The sequence below is a fragment of the Mesocricetus auratus genome, unplaced genomic scaffold, assembly GCF_017639785.1.
Source record: "Mesocricetus auratus isolate SY011 unplaced genomic scaffold, BCM_Maur_2.0 Super-Scaffold_100011, whole genome shotgun sequence".
Taxonomy (NCBI): Eukaryota; Metazoa; Chordata; class Mammalia; order Rodentia; family Cricetidae; genus Mesocricetus; species Mesocricetus auratus.
The window spans coordinates 34,319,106-34,337,194 of NW_024429195.1; the positions used below are offsets into that span (position 1 = coordinate 34,319,106).

The 18,089-nt window shown below is 42.6% G+C and overlaps 1 protein-coding gene across 6 annotated transcripts in view; it reads right to left on the minus strand.

Moving 5' to 3' along the window:
- Window positions 1–18,089, minus strand: part of Tnik (TRAF2 and NCK interacting kinase) — a 386,642-nt gene that overhangs the window by 127,646 nt on the left and 240,907 nt on the right. The window lies entirely within an intron of this gene.

Consider the following 18,089-nt stretch of genomic DNA (forward strand, 5'->3'; position numbering starts at 1 on the left):
ATATGTCCAAGGATAGTCCCTATCACACAGTGTGTTTGAGGCCAGCCCGGGCTACAAGAGACCCTGACTCAAAAGAAAACAACAACAAAAACCCATGAAGTGAATTTCATGGGTGAGTTCCCAGAGCCCGCTCTGATCTGACTTACAGTTGGAGGTATAGAATAAGCTATGTTCCAACTGGGAAGAGCTGAAAGTCAAAGACCACAGAATCACATCAAGGATTCAGGGGTCAGCTTGACATGCTGCAGTCAGAGATCAAATAATTGATATAACGCATAATGACGCCAAAGCAATGGTGTTGCCTAGAAACACAGAATGTAATAATAAAGCCACTCACAAAGAATAAGACTGCCACAATGAGAAGAAAGGAAGGAACTAAGTGACATAATGAAGTCAAGTGAAAACAAAGACATCGCTGGCGGTTGTCCTAGCATTGCTGTCCTTGCACACGTACACATGCTGGAGTACCCGCAGGAGCACATGTGTGGAGAGGAAGGAGGGCAGCGAATGTTCCACAGCTCTTGCCTTGTTCTCTTGAGATGCGGTCTCTCACTGAACCTGGAGCTCCCTGGGGTTTTGTTACACAGGGACAGAAAGCCCCAAGGATCAGACTTTGGGTCCCCCCTACCCCACCCCTCAGCAATGGGCTTAGAGGTGTGCATAGCCATGCCTAACTTTGTTTCCCCTATTATTTATTCTCTTTTATCAATTGGTCCTTTACAGGGCTGCCCAAACTTTTAATAAAACAGTTAATTCTGTATTTATATGCACTGCTATCTCCTCCCCACTCTCCCTTTGTCTTCCCTGCTACTTGCACTCCTACCCCTCTGTTCCTCCCTCCCCTTTTCTCTCCTCCCCATTTCTTTCCATTCCAGACACCCTGTGGGCAGTCAGGGCTACTATGTGCTTGTGATTGCAAGGGCAATCTCATGCCCAGAATATAACCTAACTGTAACCTTACCCTTCAGCCTTCAAAGTCTGTTTCTGTGTGAATGCTGGAGACCTGAACTCGGTCCTTAATCCTGTACAGTAAGTACTCATACCCACTGAGTCATCTCCAGCCCTGCCCTAGCTTTCTTATATAGCTTTAACACTGGTACTTAAATAAAAAATGTAGAAAACATTTATTCATGAGAGCAAGTATTCTACCTGGTAATAAGAGAGATATAATAGAATTAGAATGTCACTATTTTGTACCTCTTAAGAAAGGAGAAGTCATATAATATGGAAAAATGTTTTAAATTTCATTTTATATTTTGTGTATATGGGTATTTTGCCAGCAAATATATCTATGTACCACATGTGAGCAATGTTCAGGGAGACCAGATGAGGGCAGCTGACCTCCTGTAGGTGGAGTTAGAGATACTTGTGAATTTCCATGTGGGTGCTGGGAATTTAACCTGAGTCCTCAGGAAGAGTAGCCAGTGTTCTTAACTTCTGAGACATCTCTCCAGCCCCATATTGAAAATGGCTTATATGTGATAAGGATATAGCATCCATAATGTATCAAGAACTCTTATAACAGAACAAAAAGATCCAGCTTAAACACGAGCCTAAGAGTTGGGTGCACACTCGACAGGCGGAGGCGAGAAGATTGGAACGAGCTCCAGGCCAGCCTGTGAAAACTTGTCTCAAAAACAGAAATAATAGTTCAAAACTAAGTAAATAAATGAATGAAATGAAGTGAAAACGAGCAAAGAACTTGGATATTTCTCTAAATATATAGAATATATGAATGACCAGTAATGGGATGAAAAGATGCTGATAACTGCATTAGTCATGAGAAAATATAAATCAAAGCCACAATGAGATGTCATAACACCCACACGGATGAGCATAACTTATAGAGTGTAGATCAACTGGAGCTCTCATACATTGCTAATAACTACAGGGTGCAGTAACTTTAGAAAATATTTTGTGATTCCTCATCAAACCAAAAATAAAATCAGCATAAAACTCAGTTGTCTCATTTGCAGATTTATACACAGAGAATTGAAACTGGATGCTCATCAAAAACCCACACAAGAGTCTTCATAGCAGTACTACTTACAGAAGACAAAAACTGGAAACAAAAATTTCATCAACAGATGAACAAATAGATTAAACAAACTGTGGTATGTTCATACTACAGACTATTATTCATCCATGGGGAGGAATGACTGATTCAACATAGATGGATTGTGTAGACATGCTAATGAAGGAGGACAGACAAAAGTGACCATGGGATACGGGGTTCCATTCCTATGAAACAGACATGGGATATGGGGTTCCATTCCTATGAAACAGACATGGGATATGGGGTTCCATTCCTACGAAACAGACACACTAGTGACTCTCTAGCAATGGGAAGCAGATCCAGAGGTTTCCTGGGAGTGAGCACGTGGAGCAGCACTGAATGCCTAATGGATATACATTTTCCAGGGTGGGATGTGAATAATTTTGGACTTAGAGAGTTGGGGGTGCTTTGTACAACACAATGAATATACAGAAAGCCTCTGGATTGCCAATTTAGATGTAGCTAAAATTGGTATAATCTAATACTATATGCATTTTGCCAGAATTAAAAATATCTCTGATTTGTTTCAATGCCTGAGTGGGGGAAGCAGAAGACCCTGTGGGAAACAGGGATTAGACAGTGCTAGAAGGCTGCCCAGGCTGTTGGGGTGCACGGGTACTTCTTATGGTGCAGTTCCATTCACTTTTGTGTTTCTGGAGGCATTTTCTATTTTAAAGAACATGCCATTGTGTAGAAAGTCATGCTTCAATTCCAGCAAGATGGACCAAAAACATGGACACAGATGATCAGAGCACCTCCCCACGTGAGGCAAACAGGTCTGTGCCCTTTCTCCTAGTCACAGACATAGTGGCAAGACCTCCCAGGGATGAACCAACAACTCCCATGTCACTGGGAGAAAATGTCCTACTATTAGGCCACATAATTGCAGTTTCTAAGCAGAGCAGTGGAAACCCACCAACTTCAGCCTTTCAAAATTAGATTGGACAAAATACTTTCAAATATTCAGTAGGAAACAATCCAGCTCTAGGCAGGCACCAATGTCAGTGATTTCTATAATCTGCTTCTCCATTCAGCTCTAGCTGAAGGCTGCTCAATTCTTTTCATCTCACTAAGGAACAAAATGATTGTTAAATTATGTAATGGGGCTTGAAAAAAAAGAAAGAAAAGTAGAAAGAAATCAGAACTTGCCAGCAATGGGTCCTGCAGCCACACAGCAACCCTAATAATTACTGCCACCATACAGCAGGGACCTTCCCTCCCCATAAGTATCCTCTTACTAAACCCACTTAGGGATCAACATGCCAAGCCCTGCTGAGTGAGGTAAGTCAATAACTTCACATCTCACAAGGACGACGAAATGGATCATTAATATCTCCCCTGAAAGACAGTTTGCTAAGAGTTTATACTGCGCAGCGAGACACACCAACACTTATGGAGAGCTGAATGTGCTGGGCTCTTACTATTTGGTGATTTACAAACAAACAACAACATAAAGACAGAGATCGTTCCATGACTTTCCTTCTCTTAGTTCTGTTACTGATTTGGAAATGGACCTTGGCCTTCTCCATAGTAAACACAGTCTGAGTATGCAGAGCAGAGTTAGGACCATTCCCATCTCAGCAGCTTTGTGACCTGAGACATTGCTTTAGTCACGTGTCCCCTTGCTGTGACAAAATGTTCTGACAAAAGCAGCTTAAAGAGATTATTTTGCCCCATGGTTCAAAGGTACAGCCTGCCATGGTGACAAAGGTGAAGGGCTGGAAGACGGAAGTGGCTGGTCACATTGTGTCTACAGTCAGGAAGCAAGGAAGGGGACTGCCTATGCTCCATTGGAGTTGTTGTTTAGTTTGGGACTCCAGTGCATGGAATGGTGTCACCCATAGTGGGCAAATCTTCCTTTATCAATTAACTTAATCAAGAGAATTCCTCACAACCTGACCAAGGGCTAACCTAGTCTATATAATCCTTCACAAACATGTCCAGGGGCTAACCTAGTCTAGATAATCCCTCACAAACATGGCCAGGGGCTAACCTAGTCTAGATAATCCCTTGCAGACTTGGCCAGAGGATTTTCTCTTGGGTGATTCTAGATTCTATCTAGTTGACAGTAAACTCCCTAGCCACCAAAGACTCAGAGTGTGATAAAATTTAATGAACAAGCATCACAGACTAGAAAGATGGGTCAGTTTCTGACATGTTCTCCATGCAAGAGTGAGGACCTGAGTTCTATACTGAGCACCCAGGTAAAGCTGGGTGTAATAAATTCACTTATAATAGTAGTGCTGGGCAGACAGAGACAGGAAGAGCTCTAGAACTTGCTGGCCAGACATGCCAATTTAATTGTTGACTTAATTAGGTAGAATAAAAGACCCCCAACTTGTTCCTACACACACACACACACACACACACACACACACACACACACACACACACACTGTGTGTGGACACCTCCTGAGGAAAACACCAGAGGTTAACTTCTAGCTTCTACATCCTAACACACACATGCATATACTACATATAAATTAATAATATGCGTACACACAAAGCATGGACTTACAGATCTGATGTGAACAATAGCTTCACTAATGAGTGGGAAGCTGACAAGTAACCAAAGTCCACAAACACACATATGACTTGCAGGATGGTGTCTGGAGGTCTACTTCACTTGCACGGTGATGTCACAGGGTGGAAGATGCTATAAAGGCACCGAGCAGAGATGCTTCTAGAGCTTCTAATCAAAGAGTGCCGAGTCATGTTGCTCAAGTTTGTGCTACAAAGCAAGGAGCCAATCTGCCTCCCAACAATTGATCGCTCTAGTTGGAAGATGTCAGCAGTGGGAGTGTCAGGAGAGGATGCCAAAAAAAAGTCTGAGATTTAAAACTCATCAACATCATCTGAACAACTGGGTCAGATACTAAAAGAGTATTCATACCACTCGGGAAGAAGTAAAGGAGGCTAAATTGGATGTGGGGAGAGACATGTGCCTAGACAGATGGGGACTGGCTTGGGGCCTGGAGGACGTATTCTAAAAAGAGCATGGTATAATGTGAACATATTATAAAAAAAATGCTTGGATTACTTGGATAATTGTATCTGTCTAAGTGAAAAAAAAGCTGTTTTCTAAGAACTGAGTCCTGACACATTCCACAATTTGCATTGTTGATTGCTATAGATTGTTTTCAGTTGTCTTATATTACTAAGAAATACAATATTGTCCATTAGCAGAATTGGGGTTGTAGAGCATGTGGGAAGCTCTTGTTCTTACATCGTAATCTGTAATGTACACACACAGAATACACACAGGTCTCTCTCTTTCTACACACACACACACACACATGCACACACACACAGAGACTTGTGTTGTGTGTGTGTGTATGTATGAAGTCATCCATGTGTGCCCCCTTCCCCTACACACACACACACATACACACACAGAGAGAGACTTGTGCTGTGTGTGTGTGTGTTTATGTATGAAGTCATCCATGTGTGCCCCCTTCCCCTGCCCACACACACACAATGGCTAAGGATTGTGCTTCCGTCTCCATCTCCCAGGAGTGACTATAGCATGGAGCCAGCCCTGACTTCAGTCTTCACGAGGCACAGAGCACAGGTCTTGGAAGAGAACTATGAAACACAGCCACCTTCTCTTTACAACCCCAGTGACTTCTGAAGGAATGCAAGAAGGTTAATTCTGAGATGGTCCCCTTGTCCCTAACGAATTCACTCACTTGGTAGTTAATTGGTTTTAAGTTCTTATAACAAGGAAGAAGGCCTTAAGGTGACACTTCAATATCGTAGGTGCTAACCCAGAGTCCCTGGACAGGAACCCATTCTTCTCAAATGTCGAAAGTCAGTTCCCACAAGAATAAACGGCAGTGAGCAGATTCTTTCTTTTCAATGGTAAAAGGCAGGTCAGAGAGAAGGATTCCAATAGGCCCAGGAGATGGTGTTTCTCCCAAAGATGAACCAGGGAGCTGAGGTGATGAAGAAAAGGTATAGAAGCAACTTCTAAGAACTCCCAGTCCCACAAAGAAGCAGCATAGTGACCTTGAAGGTTACAAACCTCAGTGAGCCATGAGGTATTTTTATCTTGTGTGGCTCGGAATAGCCACAGACCCCATCTGCATGATTTATGACAGTGTGACCCAAACCCAAATTCAGTAGCTTTGTAAGAAAAAGCTGCTTCATTCACTGGGTTAGTTTAAACCTCACCCTATGAAATGCCTTCGTGAAGAAACACAAAATTGACCTCAACAGCCTTGTGTGTTCTCTTCTAAATGAGCTTGTACTGAGGGCAAAAATCACCTTGATTTTACTTTTAGACTTGAGATTTCTCAAAGTATAAGTTATGAAAAGATAAAAGGATGCCAAGTGGCCCAAACTTTGTCCATAAGGCTTGTGGACAACCTCCTTCTTTGTGAGAAACAAAGGCATTTTGAATAACCTGAGGCAACTTGGTATCTTTAGCAAACCAAGTCTGCCTACAGTCCAAGGCCATGGGCCATTGGTCACCCATGTCCAAGCAGACAGGAGTCTCAACGTCAGGGTGACAGCGTCACATCTCACAAGCAGCCATGCAAGAGCTGCTGCACAGTTTCTCTTAGTAGGGAGGAATCATCACTAACAGAGGCACTCCACATATCTGAACAAGGGCATCAAGGTCTAAGACAGAAGAAATGCAGCCTGGGGCAACAGCTCAGTCTGTAAAGGGCTGACCTCACAAACCTGGGGAATTGAGCTCGATCCCTGGAACTCACGGGCTAGGGTGTTGGGGAAATGGAGACTTGCTGGCCAGCCAGTCTAGCCTAACCAACAAGCTCTTGGCCTATGAGAGATTTCTGTCTCAAAGAGTAAGGTGGATGGCTCTTGTGGAATAATATTTCAAACTGTCTTCTGGTCTCCACACCACGCTCCCCCTACATAGGTACTTTACACACACACAAACACGTACCTGCGCACGCATATACTCAAGCACATAAAATTAATAATGATGTATACTTCTACATCTCAAAATAAACTGAAAAAATTAGGAATGAGAGGAGAAAGGTTTTAGACAGGTTACAAATACAGAAGGTCGGGCTGGGAATATGTCTCAGTATGTAAGAATAGCACTTGCTAGGCAAGCAAGAAGACACTAGTTCAAACACCCAACACCTATGTAAACCCTAGCCTGCATTGACTATAACCCGAGCACTGGGGCACAGTTATATAGGTGGATCATGGGAGACCACAAGCTGGGCTGCCTTGCCACAATTGTGAGCACTGGGTTTAGAGACAGACACTGTCTTGGAAATAATAATGTGGAAAGCAGATTGAGGCAGCCAGCCGCCTGCTGTATGTGGATGGACACATTCAGTTCTCCCCACTCCAAAACAGGGAACAACCCAACCTGGACTTCCAGTGCTCAGGACAGACGAGGCAGTGGAAGATCTTGAGAAGCATGGTGTGAGTAGGAGCCTTAGTCAAAGTTAACCGAAAAAGGGAGGCAGAAGCCTCACGATCCAGCTTTGGGCACACACAGTCATTTTTCTGTTAGGGTGAAAGTTTAAACAATTTCAATGAAATTCCTTGGGATAACCAAAGACTGGACGTCCATCTTGTCAGCCAGTCCCTCAGGCCACAGACAGGGCTCTGCAGGCTCTGAGCTCAGGGCTTCGGCATGGGCTTTTAAATTGGGTGCAGCTTTTGACTGTGACCCGAGTCACTTGCTGACATTTTACTTCCATGGAAGATGGGGAGGCAGCAGTCACTTTCCCAAAGCCATTCCTCTGACCATTTTAGATTTCCATATTTACAAAGTCTCACGGCTTGAACACTCTGTCCCCAAGTAATGAGATTCAGTTGCCTCCCCAGACCAGTGACTGTTATGTCTACAAAGGAAGTTCTCTCTCACAAAAGCAACAACCAGTGATTAAAACAAGTTGCTTTTAAAAGGGAAAGCCTCATTTTCAACACTCAGAACTAAGAGCTTTTAATGACCCATTCATTGCAAAGGCTCAGGGCCACATGGCTAAACATATGGGAATATGCTCCTCAATACTTCACAATGAAATCTGACTTTTCATTCATTCTTTAAGAATTCCATACATGTCTAAAATGTATTGTGAATATACCCACCCACCGTCCCTCTCTCCCTCCACTCCCCTTGCTAGGTTCCCTTCCCAACAGCATGTCCTCTTACCATAGTCCACCGAGTTCAATCAGTGTTGTCTATAGGCACAAGAGTGTAGGACTATACACTAGAGCATGGGCAACCTATCTAGGGACATTTTCCTGAAGCAAATTAATTCTCTCTATCAGGAGATCTTCAACTACCAAGCTCCCTAGCTGGGACTGGGGCTTTATCTATCCCATCCACACTGGGACTTTGACTGGCTGTGAGTTCATGATGCGACAGTCTTGCAGGGTCCAGCACACTGTTTCAAAGCCTCTCTCCCCAACTTTGGCTCAAAACTTCCCATCTCCTCTTCTATGGTATCCCCTGAGCTATGCAGGGATGAGGCTGTGATATTGATGTCCTATTTTAGGAATTAATAGTAAAACAACCCAAATTGAATTGGGTGTGGTTTCTGCTACAATACAGTAGCAATATAAATTGAAAATATAACAATTTAGGGTTAGGTATTGGGGCCAACCTGAGCACAGGTAGTTAAATGACATCATGGATTCAATAATTACAACATCTTACTCTATGATGATCTCACACAGGGGTGGGTAGTGAATGCAAGGTATGGAGTTGAATGGAGCCCAAGCAAACAGGAGCCAGGACCTCTGGTGCAGGCTGGAGCAACACTTATGGATTCTGGGCAGCTGGCACACTGCTCCCACATATTGCTACTATTCGGGATTTCATGATCAATATTTCTAGATCATTTGGCTATTTTCAAAACTTCACAAGGAATCCAGACTTCCATATGAATCTGTTCAATTTTTCTAATATTGACTTAATTAAAATATCACTACCTTATGGTGACCAAACTAAATATATTTACCCTCCAGGCTGTCAGTTTGCAAACACACAGACCTGGTCCAATTAGCCTTTTATAAAACAGAAACTAAATGTTAGAGACCCTGCTTCTCCTGAGGCTAGAACTCAGATCCATGGATAATCAGGCCAGCTTGAATCCAACCACTAGAAAGGTCCTCAAATATATACAATTTAACCTGTATGCATTTGCTATATGCACATGCGTGCAAGAGAGCGTGTTCCTGTGTGATGGTGAAGGTGTTCTGCTCTGTCACTTTCCACCGTCTTGTCGCCCGAAGTAGGACCTCTCACGGAATGTGATCTAGCCTGGCAAGCAGCAAGCTTCGGGGGTCCTCCCATCTCCATCTCCTGCAGCCCTGACACTCTAGGCAAGCACTCTAGCATACCTGGGTTCTGCTTTAGTGCTATGATCTGAACTGAGTTCCTCACACTTGGGCAGAGAGCACTCCTAGCCACTGAGCCATCCCCCAGTCCTAGGACCCAACATCTTAACTTCCTGCTCTACAAATCCATCACTGCAATCCTGTGAGATGCTAATTTTGCTGTTTAAGTCCAATCATCTGTCATTATGCTAGACCATCTACCTTTCAGAAGTTAATTAGAAACTTACCTTCTCTCATGAGATACCTGGACCTGTGAGTGTTGTAACAGTATCAAAAGGACAGCAAAATGGGTGTGATTTCATGCTGCTACTGTTGGGAAAACAGTCCATTCCACAGGCAGCACCTTTCCCTCCCTCTGGAATCAGAGTGGCTTACAGCAAACACAGAGAGCCTGGCAGGCCTGGGATGTGGGACAGAGAGATGAGATGGTGACGCTGTGCGACACAGCACCACTGACTCCCAGAGATGAGAATCTTTATTGAAAGCGCTCCCTTTTTTGATTTCCGGATCAGGCCCTAGCAGTGATAAAGGAGAATTACTTGGCCATTATCAGAAGTGGTTGTGTTTCTATGGGGCTGATACCAAGCAAGAGTTTATCTCTACAATAGGCCTGATAGAATTCCCACAGATTACAATTCAATCAGAAGCCTGCAACAACACACTTGTCACCTGGTGAGACACATATTGCAGATCTCTGAACCACAGCCAGAGTCAAAGAAGTATTTGAAGAATATTTCATGCAATCATGCTGATCTCAGGCAACACATATTAGAAAGTGTTACTCTTGGCTGTTTGGTCTATGTCTCTATAAAACATATTTTTATACTACCGTGATCCTTGCAAAAATGCCAATAGTCTGGAGAATCAACTATGCTTGACCTTTGTGATTATTTGATAAATCATTCCCCCAAAGGCTTAGTGTGCTTTTCCAGAAATCTATTTCTTATGCTTCACAACAGCCTTTTTAATAGCTGAGAGGTCTTATTCTTCTTTTTGAATACTGGAGAAACTGAGGAATAAAGATCAAAGGTGAAGTCAAAACTTTATTTATTATTTTAGACAATGTCTCACTCTGTAGCCCTGACTGCCTTGATTCACAGCAGTCTCACTGACTCTGCCTCCCAGCACCACCATGGCCCAGTTTTGAAATGAGCTTACTGAAACAGAAAGCTCAGCCCTATCCAGAACACCAACCAGAACCATTGTTTCATGACCCAAAAGGGCAAAACACCAAGTTTAAGGACCTGATACTGATGTCACATATCCCAAGTGACTGGTTTATTGGTTTCATTACTGATAAACTTTGAGACCTTGAACAAACTTCTTAATTTATCTGAGTCTAATTTCTTCATTTGCAAGATGGTGATAATAATATCTAATTTTTCAATTAGCTATAAATATTTAATTAAATAATACAACAGTATTAATATTATGATATGGTAACAGAACTTGGCATAATGGTAAGTAGGAGGGAAATATTGTAAACCACTGTGCTTGTTAATATATAATAACCAAAACTTAGCAAGGCAGAGGTCCTGGAATATGTATGCACTATTATATTTTGTAACCAAATTTCAATCACTATTACGAGCTACTATTAAATTCCTGTTATGTTTCTAGACTGACACCCAATTCCTCCTCAGTTTTTATCACATGGAAGAGCAATTATAAAAATAAACTATGCTCTTGCCTTAGGATAGCTTTCCTAGCCTGACCTTATGCTTAGTGACAGAGAGAGATTGCTAATGGAGTGGTCAGAACTCTCACTGTCCTCCTGGGGCACATGTGGTTACTTCTACTTTTACCAAGTTCAAGGAAGGGGCTAGCTTCCTGTGGTGGCTAGCCCTGGTTGTCAACTCAACACACCTGGGAAGAGGGACCTCATCTGAGAAGCAGCCTCCATCAGACTGGCTTGTTGCATGCCTATGATGTATTTTCTTGATTGCCAAAGGGATGTAGGAAGATGAAGCTGGCCATGGGCAGGGCCATCCCTTAGGCAAATCAACCACGACTGGTAAGAAAGGGATTGGAAGTGAACTTGGGAACAGGTTAGTAATTAGTGTTTCTCCACAGCCTGTGCTTCAATTCCTCTTGCAGGACCTGCCTTGAGTGTGCTTAGGTCTCCTGGATGGACTGGAACCTGTAAGCCTTCCCCCAGGCTGCTTTTAGACCAGTGTTTATCACAGCAATGGAAATGTAATCAGAACATTCAAGAGAACAGCCTCCTAACTGGCCTGCCTGTGTCTACTCTGACTCCTTTCTCCTTCCAGGCTGCTCTCAATCCAGCAACCAATGTGACCGCTCCGTTTTGAGCATCATTTCCAATTCATCCTGAGAACTATGCAAAGGCCCCCCACCTGCAGGTGAAATAAAAGCTGAGGTCTTGCCAACGGCAAACGAGGCAGTGGAGGATCTGGTCTCTGGTCTCTCCTGCATTTCTGCCTCCTCCTTTCTCCCAGTTACAGTGACTCATCACTGTTCCCAAGAAACAGAAGGCCTGCAATGCCTTTCCTCAAGTTAACCACAGCAGGGCTTATCCTGACAACTCTATTCACCACCATACATTAAATTGACACTCTTCTAACAAAGCACCATGTACCATAAGCTAGATGGGCTCTATGCTCATGACCTAATCACTTGCCCCCAAACCTTAGCCTCTGATAGGCTGGAAGTATGGCTCAGTGGTAGAGGGCTTGTCTAACAAGTACAAGGCCTCAGGTTTGATTCCCAGCACTGCAAACAAGTCTTACCTCCTAATATAATCATGTGTGGGTGGTGGTCTTGGTAGGATTTTAAGATGTAAATTGGGGGCTTTCTAAAAATTCAGCCCATGGAATGCCACAGCCTTTATCTGCAGCCCCAACTAACTTTCTCATGCTTTTATCGGGCACTCATGAGCTTCTTAGCATCTTTTGCAACTGCCTTATTCATCATGTCTATTGTTTATGAGCTGCAGCAAGGATGTAAGCTGAATTAAAGTGTAGCCTTTAAGGCCTTTTATCCACTAATTATCAGAAATACTTAGAAATGTATCTTGCAACTCGTTGTGTATATATGTGTGTACATGTTCAATGAAAGAATGATTGAGGAACAAGGAAGTTAAAATATATACATCCAGGCTCTTGACTCTCAAAAACCATAGCCATCTCCATGGGAAGAGCAATTGGCCAGGAGGAGAACCAGCAAGCAGCAACTCAATTCCAAAGTCAAGCTGCAACCTCCAGTGTATACAGAAGTTTTGCTACTTTCCTCAAATGCCAACCTGAGATCAACTGAAGATGTTCCGAAAAAGCACAGGTGGACACACACACACACACACACACACACACACACACAAAACCACCACAGATAACATACATGTATAATACATGATACACACAAATATATAATTACCATAGATAATATAAGCACATAATACATAACATATGCACCTAGATATGCATGCATATACTACATGATATAATGTATTGTATATAACACATGTATGTATTAATTAGCACATAAAAATTTTTATCATTCTTTTAGATTAACTTTTTTTTGCAGCTGGAAGGAAATTTCACCGTCACTCTCCTGCTGGGCTCCCGTGAAGCTAACTGACTTTTTGAACAAAAAGAGGTGTTGAGGAGGCAGGGTGCAGGGAGCAGAACATGCGTGACTGACGGGAAAACCGAAAGAGTCTACCGGAGTGGGAGGAGTAGGCAGAAATGGAGGAAAGGAGAGGGAAGAGCAACAAAACTAATTGTGTTTGAAAATGTCGCAGCGAAACCTAATACACAATTAGTTTTGCTAAGTTAATCTAAAAGAATAATAAAGTATATTTTTAAAATATAAATTTTATATCCGTGAATTATATATCAATTTGGAAAGGGATTGTTTCAGCCACCAGTCCAACGCCTGGCATGCAATACACACGTGGCAGCTGTTTTTAAAAGATACAAATAAAATCTAGGTGCTAGAAAAGAGTGAAAATGAGTTAAGTCTGCTAGATTACCTCTCTGCTATTCTCAGTGGATGATCTGTAAGAACTTGCCCCAATCCAAGATAATCAATGACCTGATCCACTCCCTCTCACAAAAAAGAACTACATTTTTATGTCTAATTGGCATTATAGCCCTGACCACAGACTGCATAAAATTGCCAGAACTCCTCCTGTATTGTGTATACTTTCAGTAAAGGAACAAGGGTGTGCAGGTGCCTCTTGGATGGAACAATGCCATTTCTTCCAAACAAACACAGAACTGAACTGTTGGATGATTCCTCCATAGGGTTTTCCGCAATGGCTGTGATGCCATTTCTTCCAAATAAACACAGAACTGAACTGCTGGATGATTCCTCCATAGGGTTTTCCACAATGGCTGCACTGACCGACAATCCCGCTAGCAGTGTGCAAGCATTCCCGTTGCCCCACACCCTCATCAACATACCAAAGTTTGCCAGATGAACCCTGGTAGAACCGACAGAGGGCGTCACGACAGAGTTCTTGCACAAGGCAGTGGATTCCACCACAAGCAGGGGGGCTGTGAGAGGGCTAGTGGTTCTTTCTGGAGTAGCAAAGCTACAAGGGAGCACAGGGGTACCCCCAGAGTCTGGCAATAAACTGGAAGAGTGCCATTCTCCAAGAGTCATCTGTTGTAGCTCACAGCAATACAGGACAACACTAAATGGTGGATTCCCGACTCTGCCGGGTTCTTTGAGACACGAAGTCATTCCAGGGCATGTCGCCTCTTTGTATTCCACTGAGCTCCTAGGCCCTCAGGAAGCATTGCTCAGAAATCATCCAGCAACAAGGCTTGTGCCAGGGATGCTGTTTCCACCCACAAATAAATGCTGCCTTCAGCTCAGATTGCCCAGTACCTTCCAAAAGCTGAAGAGGAAACAAAGACACAAAGGCACAACCCCTGCCCTGTCTGCCATTGTGAGAAGCTAGGGTGGCCCCAGGAAAAGCAGTAAAAGAAGAACAGCAGAAAAGGACATACCACACATGGGAGAGAAACTCGAGGAGAAGCGAGCATGGAAGACAATTATGTCTCAAAAAAGGGTGAATTTAGAATGAGTAATACTCAATGAATTATCCAGCCTCAGGAAGAAAAATACTATATGCTGTCCCTCAAATATGGAACCTATCCAATAATATATGTGTGCATGTTAACCAATGTACAGGACACCATGTAGAACAGAACAAGAAAGGCTAAATATTATGGGATGAGGAAAGACTAAATGAGGAGGGCCATGAGTCAAGAAGGAGAATATTAAGCTAATTGTTTTTCTAGTTATAACTGTATCATGGATATTTTGATTTGGTGGTGGATATATACTTTCAATAGAGAAAATATAAAATCCAATTTGAAGTTACATAGCTCCCATCTCCAGTGGCTCCTTTAAATGTATAGAAGTTCACCAAGTTATAGAGTTTTTGGGGTCTGGTTAATTTGGGTGTGTAATATTATTTTAATTTTCTACTTTTTAAATAATGAAGTTTAAAATAAAAAACTGGACATGGTAGTGTATGTCATTAATCCCAGCCATCAGGAGGCATAGGCTGGTGGATCTCTTGAGTTTGAGTCCAGCATGGTCTACAGAGTGAGGTCCAGAGCAGCCAAAGGTATGTAGAGAGACCTTGTCTCTAAAATTAAATTAAATTTAAAATGAAAAGATTGAAGTGATCCCCAAAGTAAATGTTCTCATCATTATTATGTGTTTAGCCCACAGATTTCAACCTTGTCAACATATGTATAAACATATAGTTTTTCTTTCTTATAAAAGTGGAGATAATATATTCATTTATAACCTTTAAGAAAGACATGATAAGCTCTATTATAGAGCTGTAGTCCTGAAAACAGTTTGGTATTGGCACAAAAATAGACAGGTAGACCAACGGAATTGAATTGAACACCCTGATATTAGCCCATACATGTATGAAAATCTGATCTTCGACAAAGAAGCTAAAAATATACAATGGAAAAAATAAAGCATCTTTAACAAATGGCGCTGGCATAACTGGATGCTGGCATGTAGAAGAATGTGGATAGATCCATGTCTATGGCCATGCACAAAACTTAAGTCCAAATGGATCAAAGACCTCAACATAAATAAATCCAGCCACACTGAACCTCTTAGAAGAAATGAGTGGTACCCTTGAACGAATTGGTACAGGAGACAGCTTCCTGAACATAACACCAGCAGCACAGACAGTGAGGTCAGCAATTAATAAATGGGACCTCCTGAAACTGAGAAGCTTCTGTAAGGCAAAGGACACAGTCAGCAAGACAAAAAGACAGCCTATAGAATGGGAAAAGATATTCACTAACCCCACATCTGACAGAGGGCTGATCTCCAAAATTTACAAAGAACTCAAGAAGCAAGTCTCCAAAACACCAAAGGATCCAATTAAAAAGTGGGCTACAGAACTACATAGAGAATTCTCAATAGAGGAGTCTAAAATGGCTGAGAGATACTTGAGAAAGTGCTCAACATCCCTAGCCATCAGGGAAATGCAAATCAAAACAACTCTGAGATACCATCTTACTCCTGTCAGAATGGCTAAAATCAAAAACACCAACAACAATTTTTGCTGGAGAGGTTGTGGTGAAAGGGGAACACTCCTCCACTTCTGGTGGGAGTGCCAACTTGTACAGCCACTTTGGAAATCAGTATGGAGATTCCTCAGAAAAGGAATAAACCTACCACAAGACCCAGCAACTCCACTCTTAGGCATATATTCAAAAGATAACCATTCATATAACAAGGGTGTCTGTTCCACTATGTTCATAGCAGCATTATTTGTAATAGCCAGAACTTGGAAGCAACCTAGATGCCCCTTAACCGAAGAGTGGATAGAGAAAATGTGGTACATTTACACAATGGAGTACTATTCAGCAGATAAAAACAATGGAATCCTGAGATTTGCAGGCAAATGGATGACACTAGAAGAAACCATCCTGAGTGAGGTAACCCAGTCACAAGAAGAGAAACATGGCATGTACTCTCTCATATATGGATTTTAGACATAGATCTGGGGAGTGCCAGCCTACAATCCCATGGCCAGAGAGTCTGGGAAACAGAACCTTCATTCAATGGCTGATGGAAGCAGACTCCCACAGCTAAACACTGAGCTGAACTCAAGAAATCCAGTGACAGAGAGGGAGGACTGATGAGCAAAGGGGTTAAGACTGGGCTGGTTTAACCCCCAGAAACAGCTGACCTGACAAGGGTTAGCTCTTGAATGCCAGACTGATGCCTGTGAATCCAGCATGGGACTGATCAAGACCCCATGAATGTGAGTGTCAGTGAGGAGGCCTAGGTAATCTATTGAGCCTTGGGTAAGTAGATCAGTATTTATCACGGGTATACAAATGGACTTTGGGCTCCCATCCAACAATGGGAGATGCACTCTCACCCTGGACTCTTGGGGGAGGGTCTAGGCCCTGCCCTGGATGACAGGCTATGGACTTCCCCCATGGTATGAATGGTAGGCACTGAAAACTATCTGCTAATCTTGTAGGTGAAAAACTGCACTGAATTCTTGTTGGGGTCTCTGAGTTTACATTATCCTCAGGAGTAACATGATAAAATATCTTTATTGGTAATTGATTCTTAATGCAAAAGCAGCAGTTAGAACATTAAGTAGTAGTTTCCTACTTTAACTCAGTTGATTTGTATAAATCCTTCATATCCAAAGGCTGTTATGCTCTGCTCATTATACACGAAATGGATATTTTCCTAAGTTAGTGACTTACATCTCTATTTTATTTTTAGTAATAACTTTTAAGTTATATAATCAAGTGCATCAAGGTTTGATTTGTAGCTTGTCTCTTTGTCATGTCTCAGAGAGGGCATTCACATGTATTTTCTTCTATTTATTTTTTAACCTTCATATTACTGCACATGTAGAGACTATAATTAACTTGAATATAACGATTTCCTGAAACCACTTGCTATATGAAGTCACTGGCATCATACTTTACTTGCACTATAATGTTCGTTTGTGTTAAATTTGGAGATGGACCCTATGGGGAAATTTCCCAGCAGACCTTTTCCCCTCTACACGCTGAATATTCAGTATCACATGGAATGAAATCTTGTTGATGTCTGAGCTGACGTCATCACTTTTTCTCGTCAGGATGAGCATACACTAGATACTGTTTTTGTCATCTCGGTTGGATTTCAAATGCCATACACATCAGCAGAGTAACTTCCATCCAACTGAGCCTGGAGAAATGTCCATGAAATGCCCATCACCAGAGCCACACACTTTGTCACAGCCCTTGGCATTTGGTAGACACCCACTCAGGGGGGTTTGTGTGGCATACACTGACTAGAGCCCGGAAGATGAGCAAGGCATTAATTTTCAGAGTCATCAACCCAACAGCATCACATGAGAGAAGTGAAGACCTAAGAGATAAGAGAAGCAGACCAGTGGTCACCTTCCACTGAATGGGCCACACTGAGGATGATTAATAAGGTTGGCAAAAGAGGGAGATTCTTTTTATGTCACCGAACAAGATGGCACTGTATTCACTGAAGGACCAAGTGAATAACAAGTCCTAGTTTGGAGATCACAAATGTCAAGCAAGACAGTGTGCGCTGAACACACAAGAGGGTGAGGTGGCTGTCAACTGCCATCGGTGGAGCAGAGACTCAGAGCTCTCTCAAAGGGCTGGGGCTCAAAGCTGCAAGGACAGGGGGCTCAGGCGAGGCAAAG